Source organism: Passer domesticus, chromosome 6 (assembly GCF_036417665.1).
Source record: "Passer domesticus isolate bPasDom1 chromosome 6, bPasDom1.hap1, whole genome shotgun sequence".
NCBI lineage: Eukaryota > Metazoa > Chordata > Aves > Passeriformes > Passeridae > Passer > Passer domesticus.
Genome location: NC_087479.1, coordinates 37,267,263 through 37,283,219, shown reverse-complemented (window position 1 = coordinate 37,283,219; position 15,957 = coordinate 37,267,263). Strand labels below are relative to the sequence as shown.

Below are 15,957 nucleotides of genomic sequence, written 5' to 3'. Positions count from 1 at the left end.
TGACATACCACAACAGAGATGGCATTGCCTCAGCTGGGACCAAGCAGGTGTCTGAGGTGGGGGCTGGCTGTGTGTTTTGGTGAAGGATGAGGTGCTCTCTCTAGTCCAGCCCAGGTGCCCTGCAGTATTTTGCTCTAACATCACAAAGAGGCTTACAGAGCTGACCTGGCCCTGCATCTGATTGGAGACAGCACTGTGATCCTGACCCCAGGGAAGCTCCAGCCTAACAACTCTGATTTAGGCACCAACCTAGTACACTGTTTTCCTAATTAAACAAAATGTTTCTCCCACAGCCACCCTTTTTTTCCACCACGTAGTACAACAGTGCGGTCCTTCCCATCTTCCCAAGCAGCAGCCCTTGCCCGGTGTACTGGGGCAGTGGGATGTCCAACCTGTGCACGTTTATGCTGAAGCAACTTCTGTCCCATATGGGTAAGCCTGACCACACTCCTTCATCCACATCTCCCTGAGACAGGGAGAGACAGGGTCTCCTTTTTAGCAGAGGCTCAGGGCACGTGGGGCAGTTACCAGCTAAGCTGTGAGGCAGCATGACTCCACAGCACCTAGCAAGAGCTCAGCAGAAGCTCACAGCACTGCCTGTGTTGCATAGGAGCACTTAGTGCAGGAGGACACATGCCCCTGTCACCCCCAGTGCCAGGGCTGACTGATGAGCCTCAGCTGGGCTGTGCTGGCACTCAGCCTGCAGATCCAGGGATGCTGCAGCCTGATCTGGTACCTGGTCAGTGTGGGGAACGCTGTGTTCAGGGCTGGCAGCTCAGCAGAGGCTTGGAGTGAGTGCATGGATATACCTTGGAGCTACTGCACAGCTACACTGGAACCAGCCACCTTCCTTCTTGACCTGTGTTTGGAGGGAAGTGTTGAAGTCTTGACTCTGTAAAATACTCCCTAGAGTGAAATGCAATTAATTTTGAGCAAAAATCTGAGTGTCGGTGACCAGTGAAAGAAACAATATTTGCACATAAGTGTTTTCCTGATTTGCATTCTATACATTGCTGGTAGTATTCATCCTCCCCTGATGCTTAGCAATCACCAACTTTTGAAAATTGTCTTATTTTTTACCAGGAATTTCTGTGAGGTACCCTCATACCCAGTCCTAATTTTTACTGATTTGTGATTCCACACCTGCTGCACTCCCTTAAAATAGCAGATTGTTCCACAAACACTGGTTTCCTGTGGCTTTGGATCCACTGGGTGATTGCAACCTCTGGGTGAAGCTTACCCCTAGTTAAGGTTTTTACAAGACCTTTTCCCTTGGTGGGATCTCTGGCATCTGATACTCATTTAATTTCCATCTGCAGTGAAGGTACTGATGTGGAAGTAATAGGGTCTGCCACATGCAGACTTTTTTCAGAAAACTTGTAGGAACTTAATTATCCTTCAGACCTCAATCTTGCCATCACATTTGGCTGAAATAAAGCAGTGGATTCAAAAGCTATTAGGGCCAACACATGCAGCTGGTGATCAGAGAGCCTTGTTACCATGGGAAACAGAGCTAGAAATCAATTACTTAGTCCAAGAACAGAAAAGACTGATGGACATGGGTTTTGATTGCATTTTCTGTCATATAAAGGGAATTCAGTGTCAGTATGAATCAGACCTCAGTCACTGCACTGAGGTCTAGCAACAACAAAGATGATTGACTCCTCACTTCCTAATTACTCCATGGATCCTCCAGCTTGAGGCATGCCAAGCCAAGTCACTCCCAACTGCAGTTAGGGAAAACGGAACATCTTTTGGTTATATTTGGCAGTAGGACTGAAATTAGGGAACAGGTAATTCAGCAGCACAAAAAGTATCTAAACAGCTTTTGTTTCCTGCAGTTTCTTTTCATTGGCTTGAAACAGATCTGAAAGAAATGTGAGACCCCAGGAAATAGATGGCACTTGTTGATTTAAGCTTTGCTCAGTTCAGTATAGATTTTGTAGAACTGGACTAGTTTCCAGAAGAGTCTGTAGGAGCTGGCTCTTGCCAGCATGTGGTGCAAGGAAGCACAAAATTGTGACAAGGAAAGAGGGCTTGCATGCATAAATGATCCAGCTGGGGTACAGGAGATCGCAGCACATACTGATAACCATACAGTGCCAGTAAAGGTGACAGAAAGGGGCAGCTGACAGAAATGACGGGTCATTGGAGAGCAGCAGACTGCACACTGCAACATGGCAGTTATTGCAGCAAATTCAGAAGGTCTCTGCTGTCTTAGTTAACATATAAGACAATGATCCTGGCTGCTACCCTGTCATTACCTGAGCTACATGGGAGACTGCTGCTGCCCCTACTTCTGCCAATGAATGCCTCTGCAACAGCAACTTTTGCTTGTGTGACAGGTGCTAGCCAGAGCAGAGAGCCCTTCGGTCACTTGTTGCTGCCTCTCACTGCTCCTTCTTATCAAATTACCTTTAAAGAAGCTAAAAGCCCCCAAGGTTCACATTGCTAGATGATGTAAAGCAGCATGCCTCCCCAATTTCAGGCAAGGTTCAGAGCTAATTAATACATTTCCTGGTATTATTTGTCTACAGAATCCCTCTTCTTACACAAAGATACACAAAGAGAAAGAGGAGCAGAAATACTGTGCAGGCATGTGGCAGGGCATATGAGGATGGACTGAGCTTTAATAGCCTTTTGGTGACCATGAACCTTGTACCTGAGCTGCAGGCTGTAAGGGCAAAGGGAGATGCAGAGCTGGGGCTTATGCAGGGGACCTAAACTGCATTCCAGAAATAAGCAGACACTTAGCTGTTGCAAGAAGCCCTGCAAAGTAAAAAAAAAAAAAAAACCCAAAAAAAAACCTGTGTCAAATCTGAACTTCAAGCCTTAGCATTTCATCAGACAGCTGGGGCAGTTTAAGACCCTCTCCCCAATATTTTTTTGCTCCCTCTCTGCTGTAACTGGGGATGCCATCAGCCAGGGCCAGCAGTGCTGGTACTGCTGAGGGTGGTGAAGTTACACCTGATGATGCACAGAAAAGGATGAAGCACAGGCACATGCTTCTACCAGCACTGCTGAGGGGGTGGAAATCTCTGGCAGAGCAAACAGCCGGTGACTTCTCACACTCCCTCCCCCCATCTGATTCACTCCAGCTTGTCTGCCAACACTCCCAATTACGCCAATGCACTTCCATTGAAACTGATATGCTGGGCTGTACCTGAGGCAATGATCAGGCTCACTATGGGAAATCTTTCCCATATTTTCCACCTATTGATGAAGTCTCCCTGGGTAACCACTGAAATTGATCAGGGCTGCTGCCCTACTGGCCAGTGGGTTTTTCTGCAGGCATCATCAGGCAAGGATCCAAATGAGAAGGGCTGAACCTATTAATTTATGGCAGAAATTAGCACAGCTCAGTATTTCTCTGTTTCCTTTCTTAATATACTCCTCAAAATATTGCCAGTCTGCTGAGCTCTGTCAAGCTGTAGGGTAGGGAGCTGCAGTGCTGGAACTAAGACACAGTCCACAGAGACATTTTTTGGGGGATTTATGCTCACACACTCGACCATTTAGTCTCAGTGGAGCAGACCTCATCCCAGAGGCCCTCTGCACTGCAGGTCTGAACCACCCACTGCTGATAGTGGTGTAAATCTGTGAGAAAGGCACTGAGATCATCAGATCAGATTTCTGGCATGGAAATAGCACAACTGAGGGAAGGATGTGGTATGTAACCTGGAAATGCACCCAGTCTGCCTGTGTACCATGCCCTGACCTCTCCTGGGTGAAGATGATCTGCTGGGATGACGCCGGTTTTCTTCCTTGAGCCCGTTCAGCTGCTGAAGCATTATGTAGCACTGCTGAGCCCTGATGCTGATCCCACAGCAGGGGCACTGTGCAGCAGCTCACGGAAGTCCAGGGGATGATGCCGTCACAAGGCTGGCAAGAATTCAACATCGTGCTTTGCAGCTTGCCTGTTTATCAGAAATCTGTGAATGTAGAAAACGTGCACTTTCCTTTGTTCCAGGAAGGCTCTAAAATTTCGTGAGAAAAAATTAATGGATTTATTTCCTCAGTAAACATCTCACAGAACATCACTGACACTGAATTTGGCAAATAAAGAAAAAGCTGTTCTTAGCACAACATTAGTGCAAATGGGGATTAAATCTTAAAGAGGACAAGGCTTTCTGCAGTCCTGCCATACAGTAGCAGGATGAGGTGTATCTGTGTCTCTCCCACAACTCTTTTCCTGAACCTGCTAGCACAGATGGAAGCAAGGCACTGCCTTGTTTTCACCAGGTGTGGTTAAAGGGCACAACATGCCTTTCCCTCAGTGCAGATGAAACCACAGACAATGGCTTCTGTTACAGCAGTTTCTTCCCACTTGAGCTCTTGTTTGCAGGGAGGATGCTGGAAACAGGAGCAAGCCTTGGTGGTGGGATCCCTCATGCACAGAAGAGCCCAGGCAGCCTGAAGTGAGTAATCCTGAGGAAGTTCAGGGGTCAATTCAGTTTTGTACCCCCAGGGCCAGCTGCTGAGGGCGGGCCATCGAGCCAGTGTTGGCTGCTCCAGAGAGTGCTCAGAGAGGGAAGAGGTGGGATAATGTGCCAGTTGGGGACATTTTGTAGTCTCTAGCATGATATTTGTCTCAGAAATGCCAGTCTTCTCTCCTGCAGAATGAATTGGAGCTGCTCTTGGGACTCGTGTAACAGCAGACTTTGCCTGATTTTTAAAATCCCTCACATTCATTGTTTATAATCCTAAAAAATATGCCCATAAAGGCAGTTGAACATAGGCCCTTCAGAAAACTGAAGTCATTTAATGATCTGCAAGTCTATAGGGGAAACCTTTCCCAGCAGGTTCTGTTTCCCCTGCAGCTCTCCCTGCTGCCTGCTCAGCCATGAAATCCTATTTTGCATCCACAAATGCAATTTCAATACCTCCCTATGGCCACACACACTCTCCTTCCTGTCCCTGCCCCAGCTCAGATTGAGAACAGCCATCCTCCCTGGCTTGGGGCAGCCCCAGCAGCCCCTGATCCCTGTGAGCACTTACACCCACAAGGATGCTGTGCATGGTCAGCCGGATCCTTCCCTTTGCTGACCAATTCAGGATCTTGTCACCATGTACTGAACTGTTCTAAGGGTCCTTGGCAGCAGGCACATTTCTTGAGATGCCTCAGTGCTTTACTCTGCTTAGTGACCTTGCTGGTGAACAGTGAAGGGCAATCCTGCTTATGTTTCTGAATGTTTTTTATCATGATTCCGTTGTCAAGAAGGAGTAACAGACTGCTGAGTGAGAGAAAAACCTATATTCTAGCTCCATACAGGCTAAGGTTTGGGAGATTTTCCTGGCCAGACTTTACCTCTGCTCAGTTATACCTATTGACTCCTGCAAAACTACCTGAAGCAACTGAAATGAGAATTTGGCCCCAAACTAGTAATTTTGGCTTGCATTGACATTCAGCATGTAAAACCTGATAAGGTTTCTGGATTTGGTGAGCTGCCCTATGAAGCAAGCTTGGGAGCTCTCAGACCGTACAGAGTTCGTTGCTTGTTTGTGCCCTGAGCTGCTTGTGCAGCTCTGTGATGTGGTTATGTTATTTATCAGCAGCATCTGTGACGAAACTCCATATTTGATAATTGCCTTGTCTGTGCCTTTTTAGTAGTTTCTCTGGAAGCATTTCAGTGAAATACATAACATGAAAACACTGACTTGAAGTGGACACCTCAGCATGTCCTTGTTTTAGATAAGGATACTGCATTCACAATGAATGTCCTGACAGTCCCTCCTCACACCGACTGGGGGAATTTTTACTGAGGACAAGCTGGGAGATGGGCTGTGAGAATGCATCCACTGCTCACAGGCTGCCCAAGGGCTGCCAGTTCCCAGACTGGTGAGGAGCTGGACTGAGGAAACCATCCCTCCCCAAATGGGCACAGGCTGCTAAAGCAAACGGCTTTGGTGTGTGACCATGCTCTGACTGCACTGCTCACCGATGCAGCTGTAGCTTTTTGAGCAAGTTTCCTTGCCTCAGGCCAGACTCAGAGCTGGTGCACTGCTGCCAGGTGTCTGAGCTGGTCTCTGCATTGCACGCCTGCCTCAGGAGCTTTATTTTTCCTTTGTATCAGCCTCAGAGGTAGGATGTGGGTAGCAGACAAGTGCTTAGGGCAGCGAGTTGCTTTGAATGGCAAAACTGTTCACCCTGCTGCTTAGTCCTGCCAGGGCAGTGCTGCTGGGGCTGGGACAGGGGGAGAGGGTGCCCACATGCTCAAGTGGGACAGCTGATACCTTGAGCTCCCCTCACCTGCTGTGGACCGCTCAGACACCCTTGGGGAGGGCAAAAATGTTTCCAATGTGTGGGAGCCTCTAGATGGTTCCCAATGGTCTAAGAATGGTTTCCAACTCCCTCCCCCAGAAAACCTGTGACCCCATTGCTCTGCTTCTGAGCAGTACCCAGTGCCTGACACCTGTCTCATCCCTTTCCCCTACTCCTTTCTCTCCCTTTTCCTCCCTCCCTGTGACCACTGGGTAGGTCTCCCACTCTGGGGAAGGTCCAAGGCCTTGATCCCAGTATGCCGGTGGCAGTCTGGGCTGCAGGGGCAGAGCTCTGCCTCTTGCAGGAGGGATGAGCTGTGCCTGCTCCATGTCTCCTTTCACGGGGAGAGGCTGCAGGGCACGGGTAGAGTCTGTTAGATCTGTAATATCGTTCGGGGCTCTCAAAACTGCTTTAAATGAGGATGTTGCAGCATGAGAACTACTGGCTTCACATATCTGAGAAATCACCACCACTTTCAGTTCAAAAGGAAATAATTCTAGGAGCCAGGGAGAGGCTTGGGTGCTGTCGGGCAGTTCAGCCAGGAGCGCTGGCACCGGGTGCCTCGGCGCCGCAGCTGCTTTCTCCCTGCAGCCGGCAGACGTGTGCGGGCGGTTTGCAGCTGGAGCTGCCTGCCGGGGCTCCGGGACAGCTCCGCGCTCCCGTGGGTGCCGAGCCACCGGCGTTCGGTTCCCGCGTGCCGCGGGGATGGAGGCTCCCGGTGCCCGCGCCCGCCCGGGGGAGCCCGGGGCGCAGGGCAGCCCCCGGCCCCCGCACGGCGTGCCCCGCACAGCACGCCAGGGCAGGGCAGAGCAGGGCAGGGCAGGGCAGGGCGGGGCAGGGCATGGCGGGGCAGGGCAGGGCAGGGCAGGGCAGGGCAGGGCAGAGCAGGGCAGGGCAGGGCAGGGCAGGGCAGGGCAGGGCTGTGCCCCGGCCCCCATGGAGCAGCGGGACTCGGGTCGGCGGCGCTGCGATGTGAGCCGGGAGCCGCGCCGGCAGCCTCCTTGCTCGGGGCAAGGTTTAACCCCTCCGTGCGGAGCCGCCCGCCGCCGTGGGGAAGGGGCAGCCCAAGGCCTGGGCACGGTGGGTCTGAACCATTCGGGCACGAAAGGGTTTGCTAGGCTGCGGTCTCTTCAAAACGGGGAAAGGAAGGAAAAAGGCTGGGCTCGGCTAGGCTTGTGGCAGCCAAAACTGCGGCACACGAAGCAGTTGGGAAGGACAGCGAGGCGGGGAGAGCTCCGCCGGGGCGGTCGGGGCTGCTCCCTGCGGCGAGCGATGGCCTTTGGCCAGATCCCAAAGGTACCTTGTGCCCCTAAGGACCTCGCCTGCAGCAAGAAAGCCAAATCCCAGCGCCTCATCACTGCTGCATTCCCAGGGGGTTTCTGCGTTCAGTAAACACCGTGCCCAGAGCAAACTGCAGAGAGACGCGCCGGCGCCAGCAGCTCCGCTCCTGCGGGCGCTGCCGCGGCTCTGCCGGCTCTCCGTGCAAGGAGAGCGAGCTGGAGTGCAGCCCTGTGTCATTCCTGCCTTCTTCGGGCCGGGGAAGGCAGCAGCTTGGGGACTCGGAGGTCGCAACTGTCCCTGGCCCTCGTGGAGGGAAGGTGGGACGATCCCTGAGAAAGAGAGGACTTGGCCACCTTGCAGTTTTCCGTAACAGAGAGCAGAAGCCCAGCCTCAGAAGCACAGGCTCCTGCAAGTGTCAGGAAAACGTAAGAAGGAAGGCTGCAAGGGGGAGCAGTCTGGAGACCTCGATGAGGTCTTGGGGGGCTTTATCACATCTGTGAAACAAAAACAGAAATAAAGTTAGGGGCATGTCTTCTGCTTTGCCTGCCATTTTTCCTTGTCGAATTATTTAAGAAAACCTGGACAGACTTTGCTCCCCACCTTACCTCTCCAGTCCCAGTGGCTGATTCCTGGCCTTTGGCTTCGGAAAGAAGAACTTTTCTTGCTGTACAATTGCACTGTAATGTGCAGCTCTGGTGACCGGTATAAAGGGAAGGTTCAGGTTTAAATTGTGACACTGCACAATAGCAGCAGCTCCAATGTAACCAAGGGAAACTCTGAGAAAGCAACCATCATCAATGAACCCTTTCCATGTATTAAGGTCATTATTTGGAATGCAAAATCCATGCTGCAAAGCTAGTAAATGTCAGCTTCACAATTATCTCAGCGATCTTCATCTGCTTCCCATGTGTGTAATGCTGATTTCATGAAAAATTCACACATTATTTTCTTCACATGATCCTGACTTGCTCCGTACCCATGAAGTTGCATCCTTAATCTGACATTTTGCAGGCTTTGAGTGATTGATTAAAGCATTTACATAACATACTTCAAACATAAGGGTTGTGGTGGTTGTTAAATGCAATTATTGTCATTTAAAGGTAATTATTTTTACATTTTGATTAATTATAAATTGATATTATTGATGGGAGAACAAAATTTGTTTATAGGGGTTTGATTTCTACAGTCATCAGGAATAAATAGAGCAGGTAATGAGTTTGGCAATAAAATGCCAGCCTTAGGCACAGACCAGATTTAGCACCACCCTTTCTCTTTGTATCACACTTCCTTCCTCCCACAAGTTCAGCCCACTCAAAACCTGCATAATTTCTTCTTATAAAAGGATGTGCCTGTTTCTGCTCAGTTTTTTTAAGGCCTTTATTTCCTAAATATGCTCCTCAGTAGGAACACTCCTATTGGATTTCCAGGCCCGTTTTATCACTCTTAATGGGATGGGTGGGGATGGAAGAACTGAAAAAGCTGGGTGTTGATTTCAATGAAGAGGCCCACAGTGAACGATGTGTGAACAGGAGGGTGGAGAGAAATGGGATAGTGAGTGGGAGCCCCTGGGTACACAGACGATGTTGGAGAGCAGTGTGGTCCCGGGAAAACATGCCCCTGGAAGAACAGGTACTGACTGCTCCTTCTCCACTTCCCCCTTTCAAAGGTTTTACTCAGAAGGGAAAGGAGGGGGAGAGGAGGATAATTATTTTTATTGCTTATTTAAGGTTCCTCAATCTCTAATGAACTTTAGTTTCCCAATACTTAGCTTTCAAAAAAAAAAAAAAAAAAAAAGCCAACAAACTGAAGGCTTCTTTCTGCAAAACCTCACTTGCAATTTGGGCATCTCTGCTTCAAATGATGAGTACATTTTTGAAGTTAAGATTTCCCAATCTAACTTTATGGTTTTTTCTTTAGCTGCAACACACAGTTGGCTCATTTCTGTGATATTCACAAGCATCATCAGGTTTCCTTCAAAACTGCTCTGGTCATAATGTCTCTTCCCTCTGAGAAATTCTCAAAGACTTACTTCCCCTCCATGTGTTATCTTTTATGTTTCCAACTCCAATATCTTTGATTGCCTTGGCATTACTTCTCTATCCTTTTATATGTTTGCAACATCATTACAGTAAATGTCAAACAGTAAATTTTATTTGGGTGACGTTCCCTCTGTTTGGCCTATTAAGTAAAACAGATCCTGCAGCTGGGAATTGGGCACTTCACCCCTTACAGCAGCAGGAATTTCAAAGAAGCTATCCCTCAAACAGCCCAGAAATTCCAAAAGGACAGGTCCTAAGCCCACCAGTGTTTTTTCCATTGACACCCAAACCCTTCTGAACTGAGGCTGTCAGATTGTAAAAGCCCAACAAAAGTTTATGTACCAGTTAATATATCTGTAACCTTTGTATACAGATTCCTCAAATATAATGTAAGACACAAGGGAAGACATCTTTGATCTTCTCAGTGATCTGAGAACCAGCCACTCCATTCAGTATCAATTCAACACAAAGTTCAGTTTTGCAGAAATATGGATCTTTGTCGGATGAGACACTTCCCTTGTTACATTCCTCATGGGCTCCCCAGCCATACTGTCACACACTCTCAGTAATGTCACAATGCCTGGGAATGCAGATTGCTGCAATGACGGAGCACCTTTCGAGGCCAAGACCTCCAACACAGAAATTTCAGCCCAGGGCTACATTATGGTGCTGTTTGCCACCAGCTTTTGTTTAAATTTTAAATTAGTTTACATCACACGTGATCTGCCTTTACCTTAGTCAACTTGAAATTGTTTTTCAAGACTGCACAGGAGGCCTGGCCTTCCTCATTGATGCAGCTACAATTGCCACACAACTCAGCCAACCTGCACACGTCCGTGTTGCCCGGAGCTCATGGGGGTTTATGTATTTTATTTTTCCTTCAAACAACATTTGTTCCTTACTTCATTGTATACCAAATACAGACTTGCTGGATAAGAGTCTCCAGAATCACCTTTTGCCTAACCACGCCGGGCTGTTCCATTCAGAGGCATTAGTGAATACATCCCCATGCTGACGGGCTTTTATTTAACTCTTTCGGCTCACACGAGGCTTCCCGGTGACTCGGGGGTTGGTGAGAGCGCAGTTCCGTGGGCGCCCCACAAACACTCCGGTCCCGGGAGCCCTGCCGGGTCCGCGAGCCTTGTGCCAGCGGCAGCAGCGCCCACAGCGTGGGAAATCCCGAACTCCAGCATCGCTCCGTCGGGGTTCGCGCGTAGCTCCAGCTACCGCCCGAGCATCGCACCCCGCGGCACACGAGCCGCTCTTCCGTCACCTGCAAACGCGCAAGGCGGAGGAAGGACGCGGGGTGCCGGGAAGGCGCTGCAGGCGGCCGAAGCCAGCGCGGTGCGGCGGCACGAGCGCGCCCGCGGGAGCGCGCCCGCCCCTCGGGAGGCGCGCGCACGCGGAGCGGCCACCGGCGGCGCTGCCGCGCGGCCCCACGCGCGAGCGGCGTGTTCTCCCTCGCGCACGGCCGGGGGACGGGCGGGAAGGGCGTGGCCGGCGGCACCCTGGGAGCGGAACTGCGTCGGCGGGCGGCTCCGGCCAATCGGCGGCGCGCCGCTGGCGGGGCGTCGCGAGGTTGGTGCTCCGCGCGGCCGCCGCCGGTGCCCGGTGCCCCCCGCGCTCCGCCCGCACGGCCGCGCTCCGGCACCGGCCTCGCGGGGCCGGGAGAGGAGCAGGGGAAGGGGCAGGGAGCGCGCGCAGCGCACGTGATGGACCGCGGCGGCCAATGAGGGCGGCAGGAGGTCGCGCGTGGCGGGCGAGGGCCGCGTGGGCCGGGGCGCTGCCGGGCGGCGCGCGGGGTCAGGTAAGAGCCGCTCCCCCCCACCCCCCCTTCCTTGGAAGTGCTTCGCTCGAGGTGGCGCGAGGCGTGCGCGCGTCACGTGAGCGCGGCGGCCGCCCAATCACGCGCGCGCGCGCCGCCTGCCCGCGCGGTGCCGCCGCGCCCGCGTTTGAGGCGAGGGGGTCGCGCGCGGGACGGGGCCGGCGGCCGCTCGCTCCCCTCGCGCGCCCCGCGCCGCTCTGCCCGGGGGCGCGAGCGGGCGGGACCCGCGGGCAGCGGCCGCGGTCACCTGACCGGAGGGGTTGTTTAAAGGGACCGAGCGCCATCCGGGCGCTCCAGCCGGGAAGGGTCGGGTGAGGCCCGGCCCTGGGCTGCTGCCGCTGCTCCCTAAGCCATCGCGCTCCCAGGGACCGGTCCGCGCTGGGGGCGTGGCCGGTGCGGTCGGCGCCGCCCACGAGACGCGGCTGGGGTGCCGGAGAGCGTTCCCCGGGAAGCGGCCCCGGTGCCCCCTGGGGGCCGGCGGGCGGGGCGGGGCCGCAAGCGCGCGCGTGCGCCCCGGCACGGCGCGGGGGGCGCGGGGCAGCGGCCCTTGGCAGCCCTTGGCAGCCCTTGGCACCGTCCTGTTTGGAACGGCCCGCACTGGGCTGCTGAGTTTAGAGGGGAGTCGAAGCGCGAAGGCGAGCTCAGCGAGGCAGTAGCTAGGCACGAGGGCCGGCGGCTGTTTCAGCAGCCCGGGGAGATGAGTGGCTTCCCGTTATGTGGTTGGAGCATCTTTCCTGACTCATTAAGATGTCAAATCTTGCACAACAGTCACGTTGCCTTGCTCCCGACATAAACTGTGAGGGCATGGGCCGTCTGTAATCGCACTTGATGGGATGGGCTAGAGCCCCGAAGATTTGAAGTTGCTGCAGACTGAAAACCGAGGGCAGTTTAAAGAAGAGGGGTAGGCTGAAGCTTTGGTCTTGTCCTTGCAGGTGTTCTGCCTGATGCAGCTGCAGCACCCTTTCAGTGCCCTCGGGCACAGCGCCTTGTGAATCTGTACTGAGAACTGGAAAGGGAAATTGATTCTGCTTGAAAAGTGTTCCCGTAGGTGAGCATTTTTGTACATCTTTTTGTAGGGAAAAACCCCATATTTCTTAGGTTTGGTGGAGATGGGCAGCACTCGTTCACTTGTGTATTTCATCTAACAGCAGGTGGCTGTTAACCTCACCCATTGCTGGCTCAGTAGTGGTGCAGACGCTCTTGTGCCTGCCATGGGGGAAAACGTGCAGCTGGAGGAAACCGCTTGTGAATAAACTTGTTTGGTTACCTTCCAGGAAAAAAAAAAAAAGGAAATTCTTTCTCTTTGACTGTAGGCCACTTCTTCATTTATACACAAATCAACTAGATCGTTTATTAAGTTTGTCGTTGTTTTTAAAACCTTTTAAAACTAATTTTCTTAAGAAATGGGAAGTTCAAGACATTTTCCTTACAAACACAATGCAATAGGTCTCTGCCTAGTGGAGTGAGAAAGAGCTTTTCTCTGAGGAGGCTGTTGTCTGTTTGCCATTTCATAGACAGCAGAGCATGTACAAAAAACAGTCAGCCATGGCATGTGCATAGGGAGCAGTGCCATTAGCTGCAGCACCAGCTCTTTCTTATTCTTCCATAACTAAGCATGTGTTGGTTTGCTTTTTTGTTAACTTTTCTTCATACTGGGTAACCTTAGAACAAAGAATCAAGTTTTGATGGAATGGAGTTGCTCTCTTCTTTCCCCACAAATATGGAATGTGCTTTTTCTGTTGGATTTTGGCTAGTTTTAGTACCTGGAATTAATCCTTTGCTGAACTGGATAAGAATGCAGTGAGAATGATAAGTGTGAGAAGGATGATGAAGGTGTGTCATAAGAAGAAAGCAACCAGAAGAAAGCTGTTTTACTTTTTTTTTTTTAAATCAAGCCCAAAACAGAAAAGGGATTAAAGGAATGTGAACAGCATAAAAAAGAGAAGATGAATGGGAACTAGATAAAACCTATCTACAGTAAAAATGCATTCTTTGTTCCAATCACAATATTCAGGAAAATCCAATTTGGAGAATGACAAGACTGTGACCCAGTTACTGTTAAATAAATACTTGTGATGTTGGAATTGTGCTGTTTTGCTAACTCTCATACAGTGCTTTCTGTTGATTTGGTGTGGTCTGCCTTACCACAGGGTAAGTCAATAAACAGTAATGAAGATGGATATAAACCTGGAACACATTGCCAATGGTCTGGACTTTAATTAGTGTCACTTTCTTTTTCCCCCTTACTTAAAAGGAGAATGCAAGTACCTTGGCAGTTCTAACTTGCTGAGCCATTAGTGGCTCTGTAGCTATGAGTATTGCTATAAAATAACTGGATGAGTAGGATAGTCCTGAGCTCAGGACTGCTTGCCTCTTTTTTTTTTTCTTCTATGATTTGGACAAGATCCCCAGCTGAAGATTCATGTATGTGATAAATGTTCCTCATGATGGCCATAAAGGGATTGAAATTCATCAAAATGGTGCTATTCCTGCTGATTATTTCTGGTTTCTGCCAGTGTTGTGTGGCAAAAAGCCTAAAGCATTGCTTTATTGTTTTATTTTGTGATTTTTGGTAGTTGAAATAATATGTTAAAAAGTACAGCATTCATTGAATGTATGAGTAATGGGCATATCAGTGATTGGTGAAATATGAGAATATAAAATACATTAACCTAAATATAACATGTATACATGTTAAAGAAGATAAAAAAGAGCATTATTAGTTAACTTTGGCTTTTCCCCTGGCCTCTCACCAGTGGTTCATTCTTAACAGAAATCACAGAATAGTTTAGGTTGGAAAAGACCTCTAAAATCATGGAATCCAACCTTTGACCCATCACCACCTGTCAGCTAGACCATGGCACTGAGTGCCACATCCAGTTGGATGTGTTTCCATTTTGCAATCTTCAGTGTTTGGGAAGTGTTTCCCAAAAGTTCAAGTAACTCTTGAGAAATGTAAAATACTGTACATTGTATGTTGCAGGATTGATGCTGTTTGACAAACTACTGACTTCATGGGGAGCTGGAAGGTCGGACTCCATGGCATGGTATGGCTGTTGGAGAGGGGAAGCAGGAGTTTCTCTCTTTCCTCCACCCTCCCAGGTATGTGCCTTCTTCCTCCAAAAGCAGCTGCTGCTCTTGCAGGCCTGTAGCTCTCAGTTGGTGAAACACTTTGTGAAATACCACCTATTCATCCTGCAATAGTCGGGACTCTGAGTGTGATGTGAATTTGGTTTTAGTATAAAGCAAGGCTCTGGGCTGAAAGCTGGCAGTGCACAAGATGTGTCAGACTTTTTGTGGGCATAAGTGCTTTTTGACTGCAGCTGTAGCATGTGTTTCTCCATGCTTGTATCAGCAAGAAAGCTAAAAAACATTTTTAAAATGTCTAAAAAACATTTTTTCCTGCAACAATCCATTTCTTTCAATATTTTTTTTCTTAATCTCACTTTTCATCTAGATTCTGCCACCACTTTCTTCTTTTATCTTCTTGGCACTGAACTATATTTCTTCACTAAAGCTAAGAAAATAATTGAAGCAAGTTTCCTATCAAAAATAACATTAGGTAAACTTTTCCTAAAGTAAAATTGGCCTGGTTCTGTTGCTTAAGGACAGAGGTCTGGAGCTGACATAGATGCTGCTAATTATTGGAGACATCTGTGTACTGCAAACATTAAGTTCTTGGAGACTACTACTGATCTGGAGAAGGAGTTGAAGGCCAGTGGGGCTATTATGGCATAGAAAATGGAACTAGATACCTTTCTATATGCTGTTTAATCCAGAGTTTATGTTGAATTAACAGAATTTCCTGTGGGTTGCTGCTGTTAATCATTCTCCAAAATGGCAAAACATTATCTAAAGAAAAAGTGGTTTTTGTATTTTAACTTTTCCAGTGTGCACATTGCTCAACACTTCCGGCTGTAACATCACTAGATTTTTAGCTCTTTAAATGCTTATGGATTTTGGTTTTTTGGTTGATGGTCGGGGTTTGTTTTTTGTTGTTGTTAATGTCCAAAATGTGGTATTTTTGAGCCCAGTCAGGGCTGTCTGGTTGTAGTTAGTGGTAAATTTTAGACTGCTGTAATAAACTGCTGACTGCTGCTGTGGATGTGTGACACTGGCACAGCTGGTTTTGGTAGCTGTTGTTTCCAGGTCACGAGTGTAGTTTCAGCTAGTGCTTGCTTTTAGCAAGTGAATTTAAGAGCTGAAAGCCTCCTTTATGCTCCAGTAATGCTCCTGTAGTAGTGTCTTTCACACTATGCTGTGTGACAGAAATGTCCTGCCATGTATCTACTTGTGTAGTAGCAATCTTTGTATTCGGGGCATTGCTAACAAAAAAATGTAATCGACGCCTCTAGTGCGTTTTTCACAAGTTGGCAGCTGTTCTGTTTTGCTTAACTCTGCATAGTTACATGTATGCACTCTACAAGGTATGTTGTTCTCCCACATATACATCTGTAGCGAAGCCTGGGACCTGTGACCCTCCAATTCCTGCTTTGTTACTGAATCTTTACCGCAGGTTAAACATAAGAATGGCAGGAGAACAGTTTGTT

At 49.5% G+C, this 15,957-nt stretch overlaps 1 protein-coding gene across 11 annotated transcripts in view; it reads left to right on the top strand.

Annotated features, from left to right (window-relative positions):
• Positions 1-11,250: 11,250 nt before the first annotated feature.
• The window catches only part of MGA (MAX dimerization protein MGA), a 60,803-nt gene continuing 56,096 nt past the window's right edge, over positions 11,251-15,957 (top strand). For 10 of the 11 annotated variants that reach the window (XR_010364661.1, XM_064424596.1, XM_064424591.1 and 7 more), the window contains exons 1-3: positions 11,251-11,389; positions 12,340-12,455; positions 14,391-14,509. The gene's annotated coding sequence lies outside the window, so the exon portion shown is untranslated. Of the gene's footprint in view, positions 11,390-11,929; positions 12,204-12,339; positions 12,456-14,390; positions 14,510-15,957 lie in introns of those variants that run through there. The other variant, XM_064424588.1, reaches the window with a different exon arrangement.